A 15281-nucleotide genomic window follows, 5' to 3' on the forward strand; every position below is an offset into this window, starting at 1 on the left:
AGCAGGAAACCACAATCAGTGGCAGAGAAAACTTACAAAAAGCCCCTTTAATGTTTGTGATAAAGTCATTTACAATATCCTGCATGGACCAAGCCGCGATACATCGAGTATATTGTTTATATCACCAAACCCTACTAAGTCCATATATCATACATATGCCTCATTATTAAATGTGACACTAGTCTGACCCACATGTGGAGTTGTGGCTGCAAAGCAACATCTGCAAGGGTGATATTAATGGGAGTTTTCTCATATTTGTGTCTGCACCATCGTTCAGCACAGACTGGACATTTTAACCTTTTCTATAATGTGTCTCTCTAATGGCACAGAGTCCATCAATTTATGTTTTCAAGTCAAAACAGTCATTTGAGCAACAGAACGCTGAACAATTACGTAGACGTATAATTTGTGTCACCGGCAGCCGCTGCAGTGGGCGTCACTGTGTCAGCTCGCTGTTGTAATGATTTTTTTTTTCTTTTTAATCATGTGGCCGCTTATGAAAAAGCAAGATCTTCTTATTGATCACTTTATGAAAGTTAACTCTGGGATACTTCTGCTCATTTTTTGTCTTCAGTGTTTAAAAAAAAAAAAAAAAAAGAAAGCGATGACTCTTGCCGGCAGTGACACAAATTACACTAGTGTTTAGCTTGCCACTGGCGAAATCACTGCTTTGACGAGAAAGGAGATGCAGAAATCGATGCACCTAGTTCCATTAGAGAGATAAAAACACACACAGGTCTGACTTTGAAAAGCCTCCTATACATGCATTTTCCCCACAGAAAATTCAGAGCTGTGTCCTGGACGTTTATGTCAACGCTGTCATTCAGCTGCACTCATTTTGGCCCAGTATAACCACAGGTGTCTTGTAAGCCACAGAGCAGCTGGGGGCTAAGTGCCTGGCGTGTCTGCACCTTGGCAGTGGTCTTTTAAGCAAAGGGAAAGTGTTACTCATCCAGCTTCCCACACCAGGCCCGTGCAGGGATTCGAACCCCGCCTAATTGACTTCATTGCATTCACTGCGCCATAGTCACTGCAACCTTGAGAGGCGGCGCGAGGCAAGGGTCTCTTCTAAAGCGAGTGCTGAACCTCTGACAGTGGGAAGAGTCACGCAGGCATTTTCTCAACGGCATATCCAAAATTGTCTCCTTCTCCAAAGCCCCTCGAACAATATTCAGCTCAGATTTTAGAAGAGGAGGGGAAGGGAAAGGCTGGCTGCGGGCTAATAGCCTACAAAGTCAAAAATGTACACTGGCTGCAGGGTAATAGGCAGCCGAGGCTGAGCTGAGCTGAGCTGAGCTGACTGGTTGGCTGAATAGGAAGGAAAAAAGGAGGGAGAGGGATAGAGGAGGAGAGGAGAGAGCAAGCAAAGGGCAAGGTAATATGGGAGGAGGCGGAGGGGGAAACAAATGAGCAGAAAAAGGTGGAGGAATAGAGAGAAAAGAGAGAGACTGCAAACAATCCTCAGGTGATGCAGTGCTACAGGTGCAGCTAGCCTCTCCACCTTCATCTCTTCCTTTTCTCCTCATCCTTTTTTTTTTTCCACCTCTGCAGCTCCCCGGTGCCCTTGTCTTTGAGCGCAACATCAGGTGGGGTTACGGGTGCACCGAACAATTCCCTCACCTCCCTCCCTCCTTCCTCGGCGGGCTCGAGTCACATTAATCCGCTGATGTAGATTTACGGCGACAGGCCGGCCCGGTGAGCCCCTGGTTAGTTCACTTCAATTCCAGAATGTTCTGCTGAATGTCCTTTTGTTTTTTCTCCTCCACCACCTCCTCCTCCTTCTCCTCCTCCTCCTCTCAAGCTGCCTCTGTCACGTCTCACTTGCTGTTGCCTTTTCTTACTTCTGCTGTTGCCTTTTTCCCTGATCTCTGACACGTTTTCCTTCACATATCTGATGTAGCTGCTTGCATAATCCCAAGTGAGGGATTAGTGCGACACCTGACCCAGACAGTAAGAAAAACCACGGAGGAAAGCGGCACCACCCTGCAGACTGAGACTAGACACCTTCTCCTCGAAGAACACATTTCATTTTGCTGTTATCGTATCTTATGTTAAGTAGTAGGTAATGCAGCAGCAGCAGCTGAATTTTTATTTGCCAGGAGCCAAAAACCCTAAATAGCTTTAAATATTATGCAGAAATATATTACATATCCACCAGTTTTTCTGAATAAAACACAGTCGGAGTCTGTTGGTGAAGGCACATAATGCACCGTGTAAATGTAATGTCCTGTTTTTAAATCTGGCCCAGAAATGTTGCTGCATGTTATTCACTTCTATTTCCCCTAATCTGTCACTCTGTCAAAGACGAGAAAATGCTAAAAAATAAATAATGGCATATGTAGTAGAAAAACACCAGTGTCCTCAGAGGAGCCTGTGAATGCACATTCTTAAGGATCCTTCATCATTTATAACAACCTCTCCAGACATGTTTTAAACTCTGTAAAAATCCTCTGCTGTGATTAATATTTTGTTTAACATGGTTTTCCCACATAAAAAGTGGGGGAAAAAAAAAATCAAAACTGGTGCTGGAATCTATTCTTACTTCTAAATCTGGACTGGTGCCCCGTCCACCACCTGCTGGCTCCAGGTCTCCAGGTGAAAGAGCAGAGAGTATGAAGATGGTTAGAGGAGGAAACATCAGAGAGACTCAGCCACAGGTTTGAGCCTCAGTCAGACCCAGACTCAGATGAGGAGTCTGTTGAGACCAGAATCAGAGACTAGCAGACGGATCAGAACAGTTAGCATAGTTAGCATCTTTTATTTGTTTATGTAGTTTGTTAGCTTGTAACTGGCAGTGGCTGACACAGTGTTGGTGGTTGTGCTCATTCAAACTCTGGCTCTCTGTACTGACGGGTTCCGGTTTATTTAGCCCCGCCCCCCATCCCCACAAGTTAACAGGATTGGTTCCTTAGTTATGACATATCAATCCCTGGCTGTCTGGATCTGTTTTTATGAGATTGTGATTGGTTCACTGTAGTTAAGGTGGAAATACTCAATCATCGTGTTAACTGATTACTTTACTCATGACATCTCTTGTATAACATAAAAAAAAACATCATATGGATGTTAACAAAGTTAAAAATTTTATTTTCATTGAAGGTGATCTTTAAATTATCAAGAGGCGGAGCTAAAGGTTGAAATAGAGATTGTCCTCCTGTAAAAACAAACAAACAAAAAAGCCCATAGGTTGTCTGTGAAGCTGTGAAGGTTATTATGACTCATAGTTACATTTTGTTGCTAGGTGACATCTAGTGGCCATAATTCTAATTATGACAGGAACAAAGGGAAAAGTGCGGTGACGTAGTTTATGGAGCGACAAAGTCCACGTCAGGAGGAGGTTGGGGTGGATGGATGAATATGACACAGGAGAGCGGTGTTCGATTCCCATGTGAAAGTAGCAGTTTATGTTGTTTCTATTATCCATGACCGTTCGTTGTTATTATTGTAACCATGACAACAAAGTTGTCTAATGTTGAGGAAATACTTATTTTAACCCAAATCACCTTTTTCTAAATCTAACCAAGCCATGACTGTTATTACAGTAACCATGGTGACAAATGTAGGTATATTAGAACGAAGATTGTTGATTCCTGACCAGGAGTACCCTTACCCCAGAGGTGCATGGAAAACTGCGGTGTAGCTTGGTTATGTTTTCGTATCGACACATATTCATGTTCAGGGGGAAAATAATGAAGTTTGCAAATGTGTGTGATGCTGATCTTGTTTCATCTTATTTTTTTTCCACCCGTTGCTCCCACTGAGTCCGAGGCTGCTGGAGACCAGCTCGCTCCTGACATTGCAATGCGTCCACCAAATGGCATATGTTAACTCGGCGTGCATCGATTAACTTTGACACTGCAGCATCTTGTCTCTCATGGTTCCCACCCACTGGCTCCCTTCCACCTCCTCTACCACTCCTCTGCCTTCTTATCTCCCATCTCTCTCTCCTCCCTCCTTCCCTGCCTTCCTAATTCCCTTTCTTCCTCCAGTACTCAGTCCACAGTTTTTTCCTTTCGTCCCTTATTTCCTTATTTCTCACTTTTCTGACTTTCGTCCGCTCTTTAACTCTTTCCTTTCCCCATCTCTTTTTCCTTCTGTCACTTTTTCCTTCATTTTTTTCCCATCTTCTCTGTATTCCAACCCTTCCTCATTCTTTTGTATCCTCCTTTCTTTTATAACCCAGTCGATTCTTTCTCTTTTTTGCCCTGGTGTCATCCTTCCTTTACTTCCTTCCATTCTTTCGTCTCTTCCTGTCTCACTCCTCCCTTGTCCTTCCTTTTTTTCTATATCTCTTTATATCTTGCCTCCATCCCATCTCTATTGATTCCTCATTTCCTCTCCCCTGATTTCTCCTTCTTTTCCCCTGCTACAGTTTTTTTTCTCATCCTTTCCCTTTTATTCCTTCCTTCGTTTCTTCTCTTCTTCCTAACCTCCTCCGTGTATCTTCCCACTCCCTAACATCCTCCCCTCATCACTCTATCCCTCCCTTTTCTCTCCTCTCTCTCCCTCCTTCCTCAGCACCAATCGCTCCTGATCTGACACTGCAGGCTGCTGCTCCACTTACTTTCCTCTCCACACTATTGACACTGGTCTGAGTCCTGCATCAGATATGCTGAAGGAGAGTGTGTGTGTGTGTGTGTGTGTGTGTGTGTGTGGGAGGGGGCTGGGACCCGGGGGGGGTCCATGTCCGAGCGTGATGAAACACACCCAGCGATGAATGCGGGTTCATTCATCCCCTTGTTCTGAGGCTTCCATTCACAAAGGCTGATGGAGCGTGCCGATAAAGAGGAGAGGATGAAAAAAAAAAAAATCAGATATGAATGTTCGGGCCATGAGAAGGAGGGAATGGAGGAATGAGGAAAAGGTGAGGACATGAATAAAAGAGGGAGGAAGGTAGATCGAGTGAGGACGGGTGTGAGGTGAGATATGGAGGAAGAAATAAGGATCTGCACTGTAAAGGAAAGAAGGGGAGAGGATGAGGAGGAATGAAGTAAGGAAGAGGAAATTGACAGATTAAAGGAGGAAGAAAATGCAAAAGACCAGAGCAAAAGAGAATAGATGTAAGGAAAACTACAAGGAAGGAAGTAGGAGAGAGAGAAAAAAGGGAAGAGCAAGAGGAAACAGAGGGAAGAAACGGAATAAGGAATCAACAATGGAAGAGAGGAATAGAGAGGAAGTGGAGAATGAAACAAAAGGATATATGGGCACAATGAGAGACCATAAGGGAATGGAAATAGGAAGAAAAATAAAAGAGTGAAGAGTGGAGGCTGGAAGGAAGTCAAGACGAGAGGGAACTGAGAAGCATGAAGAATGAGAAAGAAGAGCAGAAAGAAACAAGTGGAAGAAAGGGAATGAGGAATTAAGGAAGAAGAACAGGAGTGAAGGAACGAGAGGAGACCTGGGAATAAGAAGAGAGCAAAAGAGAACAGACGTAGGAAAGAAAAAGAGGAACACAGTAAAAAATAAATAAATAAATAACAAAAAAGAAAAACCAACAAAAAGAAGCAGAAGGAAAGAGACCAAATAAAGGAAGGGGGAAGGAAGGAATCCAGGATTGAAGGAGAGCCCAGGGAAGTAAAAATGGAAGAAAGGAAGAAAAGGATGAACACAGAAAAGATGGAAGGAAAGAAAGAAGGAAGAGGCAAAGTGGCAGATCAACAAGAAACTAGGGAAAGTGGAGGAATACAGGAAGGAAAGACACCAGAATGTAATCAGTAAGAAGAATAAAGAAAGGATGGAAGTGGAGAAAAAAGACAAAAAGAGTTAAAAGAAAAGGGAAAATAGAAAAGAAAAACAAATTCATACCAGGAAGTAAGGGGAGATAAAAAATGAATGGAAGTATAGAAGGAAATGAGGAAGAAAATGAGGAAGTAAAGTCAGAAGGACAGAGTAAAACAAAGCAGAAGGAGCAAAGGGAGCGAGAAATAAAGGAAGGGATAAAGGCCAAAAGGAAAGGAAGCTGAAACCAAGTGAATAAACAAAAGGAAACAAGAGCAAAGTCTAGCTGAAAAAAAAAAAGTCCCAAAATGGCTGAACTCACTTCGCCTGTCGCAGCCTCTCAATGGATGTGATGTCACTCCCACACACATGAAAGACAGAGTGTGCTTCACCAGCACTTGGGGGATTATGTGAATGAAATGAAATATTCAGACAGCTTAGTGTCACAATTAAATATGTGATTGTGGTTCAGAGACAAAGAGACGAAGGGCGAGCGAGGAAGACTGACAACAGGAAGAGAGAAGGAGAGAGAGAGAGAGAGTGAGAGAGAGACACAGACGGACAGCGTCAGCCTTCAGTCTCTCTGTCTGTCTGCCTGTCGCTCTGCTTCACCGCCACTACGCTGTGATGGATTGTGGGAAGTGATGACACATGACAACTCCTACTGTCGTATTCAAACACAGGGAGACACAACAGAGCAGGTGGCAGGTTTCACAGACGTATCCCTGCACACTTTCATTCATTCCTCCTCTCTCCTCTTTGCTTCTGTCCTCCCTCACGTCTTCTCACCTTTGTTCCCTCCTTGTCGTCCTTTACTTCCTCGCTTGTCTCCTTCTATATTAAATTCAGTCCATCTTTTCTCACCTTTTTTACAACCCTCCCCCTTCCCCCCTTCATTTTACAGGTGTTTGATAGCAGACACTTAGCTCAGCCTTTCATCCAGCTACATACATCACGAGTGCTCAGCTAACAAGCTACCAGATGCTGTTAAACCCTGTTGGCTTTACGGTTCCCTAAAACTAATTTTACAATCTGTTCACAGAGTCAAGCCAAAAGGCTAAGTAGCTTCATTGCAGTTTAAAGGATAATTGCAGTTTAGAGCAACTTGGGTCTTATTGATAACGTTGCGCTAACCACCAAAGTAATTTCCAGGATCTGGGAATACAGCAACATCACTGACACGAAGCCTGGGGGGGGCAAGGAACAGGAGCAGTGGGACAGTCAGGTGATGTCAATCATTTTATTCTGAGGTGAAACCTAGAGTAATATCCAAGCGCTCACAAGAACTGCGTCCAAACACAAGTAGTTTAGAACAGTGGGTTGAAATAGAAGGAAGTGAGTACGTAAACTCTTCACAACTGAACGTCTGGGTGGGAATTTTACAGTTTACCTGTGTTTTGTCTGACAAATACGTTTGACCAGTTTAATAAATAATTAAATCTAATCTGTTTAAAAATCTGACTCTTTGTGGTTCTTGACCCTTCAGACTTGTTTTTTTCAGTGTTTCTGCAAGGACAAACATTATAAAATCATCCACTGACATAAACTCACAGTAGTTCTTTGGAAAATATCGGGTCTGTAACACATTCACAAATTGCATTGGTGTCCTATTATATTTCCATTTAAGTAGGCGTTGGTGACATCCATAATTTATTAATGCAGCCCAAATATTGCAACAGAAGATATTATCATGAGAGCTATAATATAATTATATTGTTTTATTTTATGTTTCAGGGTTTTTTATAAAATGTAGGAAATATTGTGATATTTAATATTATCGATATTATTGACTATTGGCCTTAACATGCACCAAGTGACAGCCCTGCATCTACTGAACCAGAATGTACAGGTAAAGAAAAATCTTACATTAATCTAATTGATAATTCATATGATTTGTGATTGATATTGACATATATATTATGATTGAAAAACCTCTGTTTGCTCAGTCAATCAGCAAAAAAATGTCACTATAATCTACATTGCTTTGAAAAGAAACCTGTAGTAGCAATGGCCATTTAATGTAATATTATCTATTATAATATAATGTAATGTTTTCACCAACTGAATCATTGTCTAATTAAAGTGAGGTCTTTGTTCCCTTATGTCTCATATCTCAGCACAAGTAATGTCAGCTATGTAAAGAATTCTTCAAAGTTATAAGTCTTTTATGTTACATTGGCAGAGCTCGAAAACCAGCAGGTCCTCCCCAAACATCTTGAGATGACAGGTTCGTTGGCAGAAGTGGAGCCATTGTCACAAAAAATGAAAACTATTTGAAGCTCGGTCTGTCGTGCTCTCTTTCAGTTAAAAGTAATCATTACTTTGCCTACAGATTCCTGCGCCTGTGGACATCTACTGTAAATTTCATGCTCTGGTGCAGCAACACTGTAAAAAGCATGAATATTCTAGGAATGAATGACTGCTAATTTGTTACTGCTGGACATCATGACTCTGCAGGGGTGGAGCAGCGACGCTCACCTTGAAACTAAAAACCTCAGACTTGATTTGTCCTTGTCTTGTCTCGGGCCCTGCTCTCCTTCTTTTGTATTCTTTTTTTTTTGTATAATCTGCAGCCACTGTCTGCCTGCATCCTCAGTTAGCTTAGCAACAACCCTTAGAAACAGCACATACCTATATTCAGAGTAGGAAATGGTGTTTTTATGATGGTGGTGGTGGAGACTTTGTTCCAATATTTCCCATAGATGTTCAGCTGGGTTGAGATCTGGTGACTTTAAAGGGCCAAAGAATATGATTCGCAACAGTTCACACACCAAACACTGAGGGTGCAACAGGCAGCCCTTTCAATTTAAGGCACAAAAGTCGCCCAGTAGCACAACCTGGAGAAGGTTCGACTGTTTCACATTTCTTCATTCTGACACAGTCGCAGCAACAAACTGAAAACAGCCACTTGTGCTTGTTTGGACTCTGCTGGGAATTGTAAGCACAGTTGTAGCAGGAGTTGTTGCAGTCAACGATGTTCCCCCTTCAATATGATCGCACTTTAAGGAGCTACTACAACTTGAGAACAACTGTGCATGGAAATTCATCACTTGGGAAACGTCGTAGTGGCAACGGAGAGAAGATAACTGTCCAAAAATTCAGTGCAACTCTTCAGCAGACGAGAACATTAATATTAAACAATTCTGCAAAATCCCACTTTCTACATTATATGCACATGGAAAATACTCTGTGGTTAAGGTTGAGGAAGGACTGTGGTTTTGGTTAACAAACAATGGTTAGAGTTAAACCATGAATACACATAGTAGATTGAATACTGGGTTGTTCAGTGAGCCCTTGTTTCCTCTATACAAGCATCTGCATTCAAGGTTATTCACTTAGTTTTCATCCATCTCCGCATTTAATTAGCAGACTCTTTAACATATCTTAAACTTTTGTGCATAATGATAATCAAGATGAGTGACAGGTGGTTATGCCCACTCTTTAAACGCCTGACAGCTGCCTGACAGCTCCTGAATGTTTCTATATTTACGTCAAGTCTGAGCCACAGGCACGGAAGTCATAACAGATTTTGGGGAAGAAGCTCGGCAGCTTTGAGAGTGAGCAGACAGATTCAGGGTCATTTCAACAGGCGAGCGTCAGAGATCAACATGTGCTCCTTCATATGTATCATTATTTTTCTACTGAACCACTGTGTCTGTCATGGTCAAACCCACGGCGAACCTGTCAGCAGCCATCTTTATCCCCTTGTTTCACATTAAAGGTCCCATATTTCTTTTATTTTGAAATGTTGATCTCCATCAGAAGATATATTTGTAGTTTTAAGAACCAAAAATCATCTCAGTGTAGTTTCACATCTCCTCTCTCAGGTTCTCTCTGGAGCTCTAGTAACAACAGGTCAGTCAGCCAATCAGAGGGGAGACTCTGAGCCTTCATCTGATTAGCTGACCATTTTCTGAGTGATCAAATAAAAATGTAAGAGATTTCAGGTAAACACTCCAAAGCAGTGGCTCTCAAACGTTTTCACACTAAAGACCCTTAAACTGACACAAATTAGACCACGGACCCCCATGTGATAAGATTTTTATCATTTTATTCTGTAAAGTGTTTGAAAGTGTTTGACCACAATAGTCATACATTCTGTCATTGTATTAACTATAGATGGAATTACAGTCTCCTTTTTGCTGGGGACCCCCAGGAACTCCCTCAAGGACTTCTGGGGGTTCCCGGACCCCACTTTGAGAACCACTGCTCCAAAGAAACCAAATCTTGCAAGGTTGGATTGTGGATCAAGGTGGGCTGAGCTTATGGCATGGCTGAGATCAGTGTCTGCTTTGTTGTGACATCACAAAGTTCCAGAAGTCCTGACGGCTGGTTTTAAGGCTCAGTTTCTGAATACAGGCTGTGTGCATTTCTCTGTGGACTGAGGCTTTGATACTTTCACAGTATTAATATAGAACCTAGACCTGCTGTATAATCACAAACACATGGACATCTACCTTTTAGTCTATATGGGACCTTTAAGGCACCTGATGTGTAAAAAAAGCCATCCTCATCCACATCACCTTTGAAGTAATGCTGTGTGAATGACCTGAGGCTCACATGATGCCTCGGCAGTAAATGAGAAAAAAAGGGGGAGAGTGAGAGTGAATATGGAATAAGTCTCGCAGCCTTTGAGAGTCTCAGCCAGGAGGCCATCATCTTTATCCACCGCACCTTGTCCAGCTTAAGCACCGAACAAGAGATAAAATGCCTGGATTGAGCCAAACAGTCTGCTGGCCTCAGAAACAGCATCGGGAAAACTCTGCTGCCTCAGCAGTCGGTGGACTCAAAATGGTGGAAGCAGGAAAACAGTGCAGCACAGATGAATTTTTTTCCCTCTCTTTACTTCTCCTCCTGGGGCACAAGGTCACACAAACATGTCCAAAACGTCAGTCAACACACAAGACAGATAGTTGGCATGGTTACTGCCCGCTTTCCATAGAGCCACTGCACAGCTACTGTTTGAGAAAACACTGGAGGAGAAAAGGGGAAATAGTCGGTCGAGTTCATATTTCAGAGACGTTACCCATCAGAGCAGGTGGTGTCTCAGTTTGATGCTTTTCAGTGGAGAGGAGGGGACGAAACCTGCAGGCGTCGCAGCGAGGGCGGGAACCGTCTCCACGCACCCAGCCACATGTTTCATGCATGTACTTCACCGCTGATGTCACACTGACCATCAGCCTCCAACTCCATTACAGGCTCAACCGCACTCCAGCACAAACACTACATACGTTTACACTACATGACTGGAAATTCAATTCACAGCGGGGGCCGCAAGTGAAGCGTAGGGTACAGGCAAACTGTTGAATCAGCCCCACACACACACACACACACACACAATGAAAGTACATTTTCATCAATGCCAGCAGTGTTTTATTGTTCACCATGCTTTCAGGAATTGTGTTTGTGTGTGTTGTTGTGCTGGTGGAGCAGGAGGGGGGGGGGGGGGTATACACTCCTAGCTCTGAATCCCAATTTCCCCTGTCTGTCCTGGGGAGTGATCTTCACACACACAGCTTGCTGCTGCTGCTGCTGCTGCTGCACCAGCTGCTGATGTGTGCGCACACACACACACACACACAGAGGGTGGGGGGGGGGACTGATCCTGGATCTGATAACTGCCCTACAGCTAATAATACTGAAAGGAGGAGGGGGGAGGAGGGAGGAGGTTTTGGGAGAAGAGGAGGAGAGGGGAAAGGAGAGATGAGAGAACGCACATATGCGCAACAACCGGTGGGTAAATCGCAGGCACGTAGCGGCTTTTCACAAATGTCACATCTGAGCCACAGCTGCGCGCATCTGACTGACTGGCTGACTGACTGACTGACTGACTGACTGACTGACTGGCTGCAACTTGTGCTCAGACTTCATGTGTGAGAGGACGCGGTGGAGGGATGGAGGGATTGCGCACCGGTGTTCATGTACAAGTGTGTGTGTGTGTGTGTGTGTGTGTGTGCGTGTGCGCGTCTTGGTTGAAAGACAGCCGTGCACGGCCACATCGGCGCGCACGCGCATCAATGACAGAGGGGTCAAAGCCTCGCGCACCAGCCGGCTGCGTGCTGTCCGTCCACAGCGCGAGGCGGCGGGGAAACACGCACCGGAGCCCCGCGAGAGGCACCGGGACTGTGAAGGACAAACCCGGAGACACAGAAACATCTTCACCTTCAGCGCAGAAGACAGGAGGAGACAGAGAGAGAGAGAGAGAGAGAGACAGAGACAGAGAGAGACAGAGAGAGAGAGAGAGAGAGACGGAGACGGAGACATGAGGAGCATGTACTCACTGTTCTCAGGAGCCCGACTCTCTTCTTCTCCTCCTTCTCCTTCTTCTCTCTTTGCTCTCCGCGGCTTCTCTCCGTGCACCACAATCCATCCGTCCATCCCTCCGCTGGACATTTCCTGCGGCACACAGCCTGATCGATTCTACTGTTGCGGGGTAATGTCCTCCTCCGGGTGAAAGGAACACACATCACACCCCCTCCTCCTCCTGCTCCTCCTCACCACAACAACAACAACAACAACAACAACAACAGCAACAACAGCAACAACAAGGCAGCGGATCACACACACAGCGTCGACCTGTCCTCCGCTCGGAGAGGCTACATGTTGCTGACTGCTCGGCTCCCTCTCTGTCCCCCTCACTCTCTCTCCTCTCCCGTTAGTTTGTTAAAATTCAGTATGTACGCTCCGTCACCTAGCAACGTCTCTCTACCTCCCTCCCTCTCTCTCCTCCTCCTCCCTCTCTCCCTCTCTCTCTCTCTCCTCATCACTTCCTCACTACACGTGTTGAATGCTAAACTAAGTTGCCTGTTGTGGGATGATGTGTTTTTTTGTATCTTTACCTGAATGTTTCTCTTTTTTCCCCTCTCTTTCTTTCATTCCTCATCTCTCTTCATCTCCTTCATCCACCCATCCTGTTCTCACCTCCACCTCTCTCTCCATCCCACCCTAAGGATGTCTTACCACCTTTCCTCTCTCCTTCTTCTCCCCTCACTTTCCCTCATCCCTCTCATATCTCCTACATCCCCTCTCTCCCTCACCCATCCATCCCTGCTCCTCTGTTTTCTCTCCTCCTCTCACCTCCTCTGCTTTCTGTCTCCACCCTCTCAGATTTGACAGGACATGTCAACATCCAAGAAAAAGCACAAAGAGAAGGAAATGACTGGAAAAAGGAAGGAAACATTATTTAACCTGTGAACGACAAAGCCTGAAGTGAAGTGAACATAAAATAAAATCTGTTTAATCATGTACACAATGTACACAAGTAGCTGATGGTCTATTGTTCTGAAATTTATTTTACAGTATTAAACTGTGCATCTGCTGATTGCATCATAAAAAACTCTCAGAAAAAACTCAGAGATTCTTTGATTTGAATCACCATAAAATAAAGTTTAGTTGTTGTTGTTGGCAGCTCATTAACCTCCAATAAATAACAAAGAAAGACTTTGAGGTGGCTTCTTTCTGTGCAACATGTAGCACAATCACAGAAGTGAACACTGAGTTATGCTTATTTGTGTATTTCCATTTAATGCTGCTTTATTTCTACTGTGACAAACCACTGACAAACCACATGAGCTGCTAGAATATGATTCACCACTATATTAAACCATCCAGCTGTTTGTAAAGGAGATACATTTAATTATAAACTGGCCAAGTATACATTTAAAATGCTACTTACAGTTACACAATACATACACCAATCTTATAATTCAAAAATATAATGTATAATTATGAACAAAGCCATTTTGGAAAACTTTTACTGCAGATACTACACTGTATATACTGTATATACTTTATTGTGTCAATTAATATCATTAACACATTGTTATTTAAACATCTTGACACAAATTTTTGACCTGTCAACTTTTTATTAACCCAGAGCCCAGTGCATAAGTTTACAACAGTCAGTAACAGTATAAATATATCATAGTGTAAAGCTACACATTAATGCATTTACAGAGACAAAGACATAATTAAGGGAGAAAAAAAAGGTTAGACTTTGATATTTCATTATAAAAGTAGACCTGCTACAGTTTTCTATTCCAGTTTCACGTGTAATATATATGTAGAGTAGTTTTACAATAACATTTTGAAAGCAGGTTGTTTGTAATATTCAGAGTCTTTTTGCTGCTTTTACCTACAGGATGTGAGCACGTCCTCCACCACTGAGCATGTGCAACATGCAGTGAAGCAGCAGCGGGACAGGTGGAGTTTAAAATGTTTAATTTGTTTTTTTCATCAACCTGTGTACACATGTTCTCATCCTCATGCTTATAGCAACCAAGCAGCAAATTCTGAAAAATGAAGCCAACACTGAAGTGAATTGAAACTATAGTTCCTCAAACGACCACGAGAGTCTGGCTCCAACAGTGAGTCAGTCCTCATGGACTCCAGTGTTAAAATGTTCAACTTTACAGCAGAAATAAACATGTTTACAGCCTGGTAAAAAAAACGATTTGGGTCTCTAGAGCTTCATGTACAGGGGTGAATTTGTGTGCTTGCAACAAACCAGCACGCACCAAAGCCTCAGCTCCACACACACCCCACCTCTTTGTTAGGTGTACTCAGGCACTGCCAAGATGGCGACGGTGGAGCAGCCCGCTCTGAGCTTCTTCAGAAACCTGTGGGTGACATCATGGAGGTTATACCCACCTTTATTTACAGTCTACGACAGCAACTGCAAACGATGACAAACCCTGCACTGTAACTGTCAGCCTGTAACTTGTGATGGATATTTGTCATTTTTTATTATCATTTTAGTTCATGAGGCTGAGAAATTCTGTAGATTTAAAGCTAAAAGTTTCTACTCTCTGCTTTCTACTGAAATTTCTCTCCTTTTCGCCTCCTCTTCACCTCCCTCTCTCCCTCTTTTCTTTGTTAGCCTTCACTACGCTGTCACACATTGTCACCTGAAACAATACACTTCCTGTTTCATGTGCTGATTTTGAATCAGCATTCACGGCTCCTCTCAGATCCACATTTTGTTAAGTTTGTCTTCTAATTGTGGCAACAGCAGAACTTTTCATTCTGTCTCCTGCCCGGAGGGGGACGGACGATAATTACCACCGGGGTTTGTTCTTTACAACCAAATCTGCCAACTTCCATTCACATTGTCCCGCTGAAGATAATAGCAGTTTCAGATTTAGCTCTCAAAAAGAGAAAAAAAAATCTTTTGGCCAATTAATTTAATCTAAAATCATTTGTATCTCTGCAAATTATTACTTTCCTCTGTTGTCAAAATGACTCTCCTCCATGTGTAATTAACACAAAACGTTCTCATCGGGAGACGTTTGCATGGAAACCACATTGCTGTTCTTGCTCTCACCTTCATAATCAAGAGCTCAAAAGGAATTACTTTTTAAGATTTTATAATTTTCAGGGTTGGAGTTCATTTGTAATGTTTTCCCAGCATCAAACAGAAACTAGCTTTAAAATGTGAAAAATGTTCTCTCATCAAGACTCAAACCTTCACCTAAACCTTGCTTTTACTTTCCACCAGTGCATCATCGTTAATGGACCTGTGTGTGTTTGTGTGTGTGAGAAAGATAAAGACAGAAAAAGATGTT

At 43.2% G+C, this 15281-nt stretch overlaps 1 protein-coding gene across 1 annotated transcript in view; it reads right to left on the reverse strand.

Moving 5' to 3' along the window:
- grin2da (glutamate receptor, ionotropic, N-methyl D-aspartate 2D, a) overlaps window positions 1–13130 on the reverse strand; it is a 209598-nt gene extending 196468 nt beyond the window's left edge. Inside the window, exon 1 of the mRNA XM_071500199.1 lies at window positions 12000–13130. The gene's annotated coding sequence lies outside the window, so the exon portion shown is untranslated. The remainder of the gene's footprint in view (window positions 1–11999) is intronic.
- Between the last annotated feature and the right edge of the window lie 2151 nt (window positions 13131–15281).

The sequence above is a fragment of the Trachinotus anak genome, unplaced genomic scaffold (assembly GCF_046630095.1).
Source record: "Trachinotus anak isolate AG129_WGS33_773 ecotype Australia unplaced genomic scaffold, CSIRO_AGI_Tana_v1 ptg000016l, whole genome shotgun sequence".
NCBI lineage: Eukaryota > Metazoa > Chordata > Actinopteri > Carangiformes > Carangidae > Trachinotus > Trachinotus anak.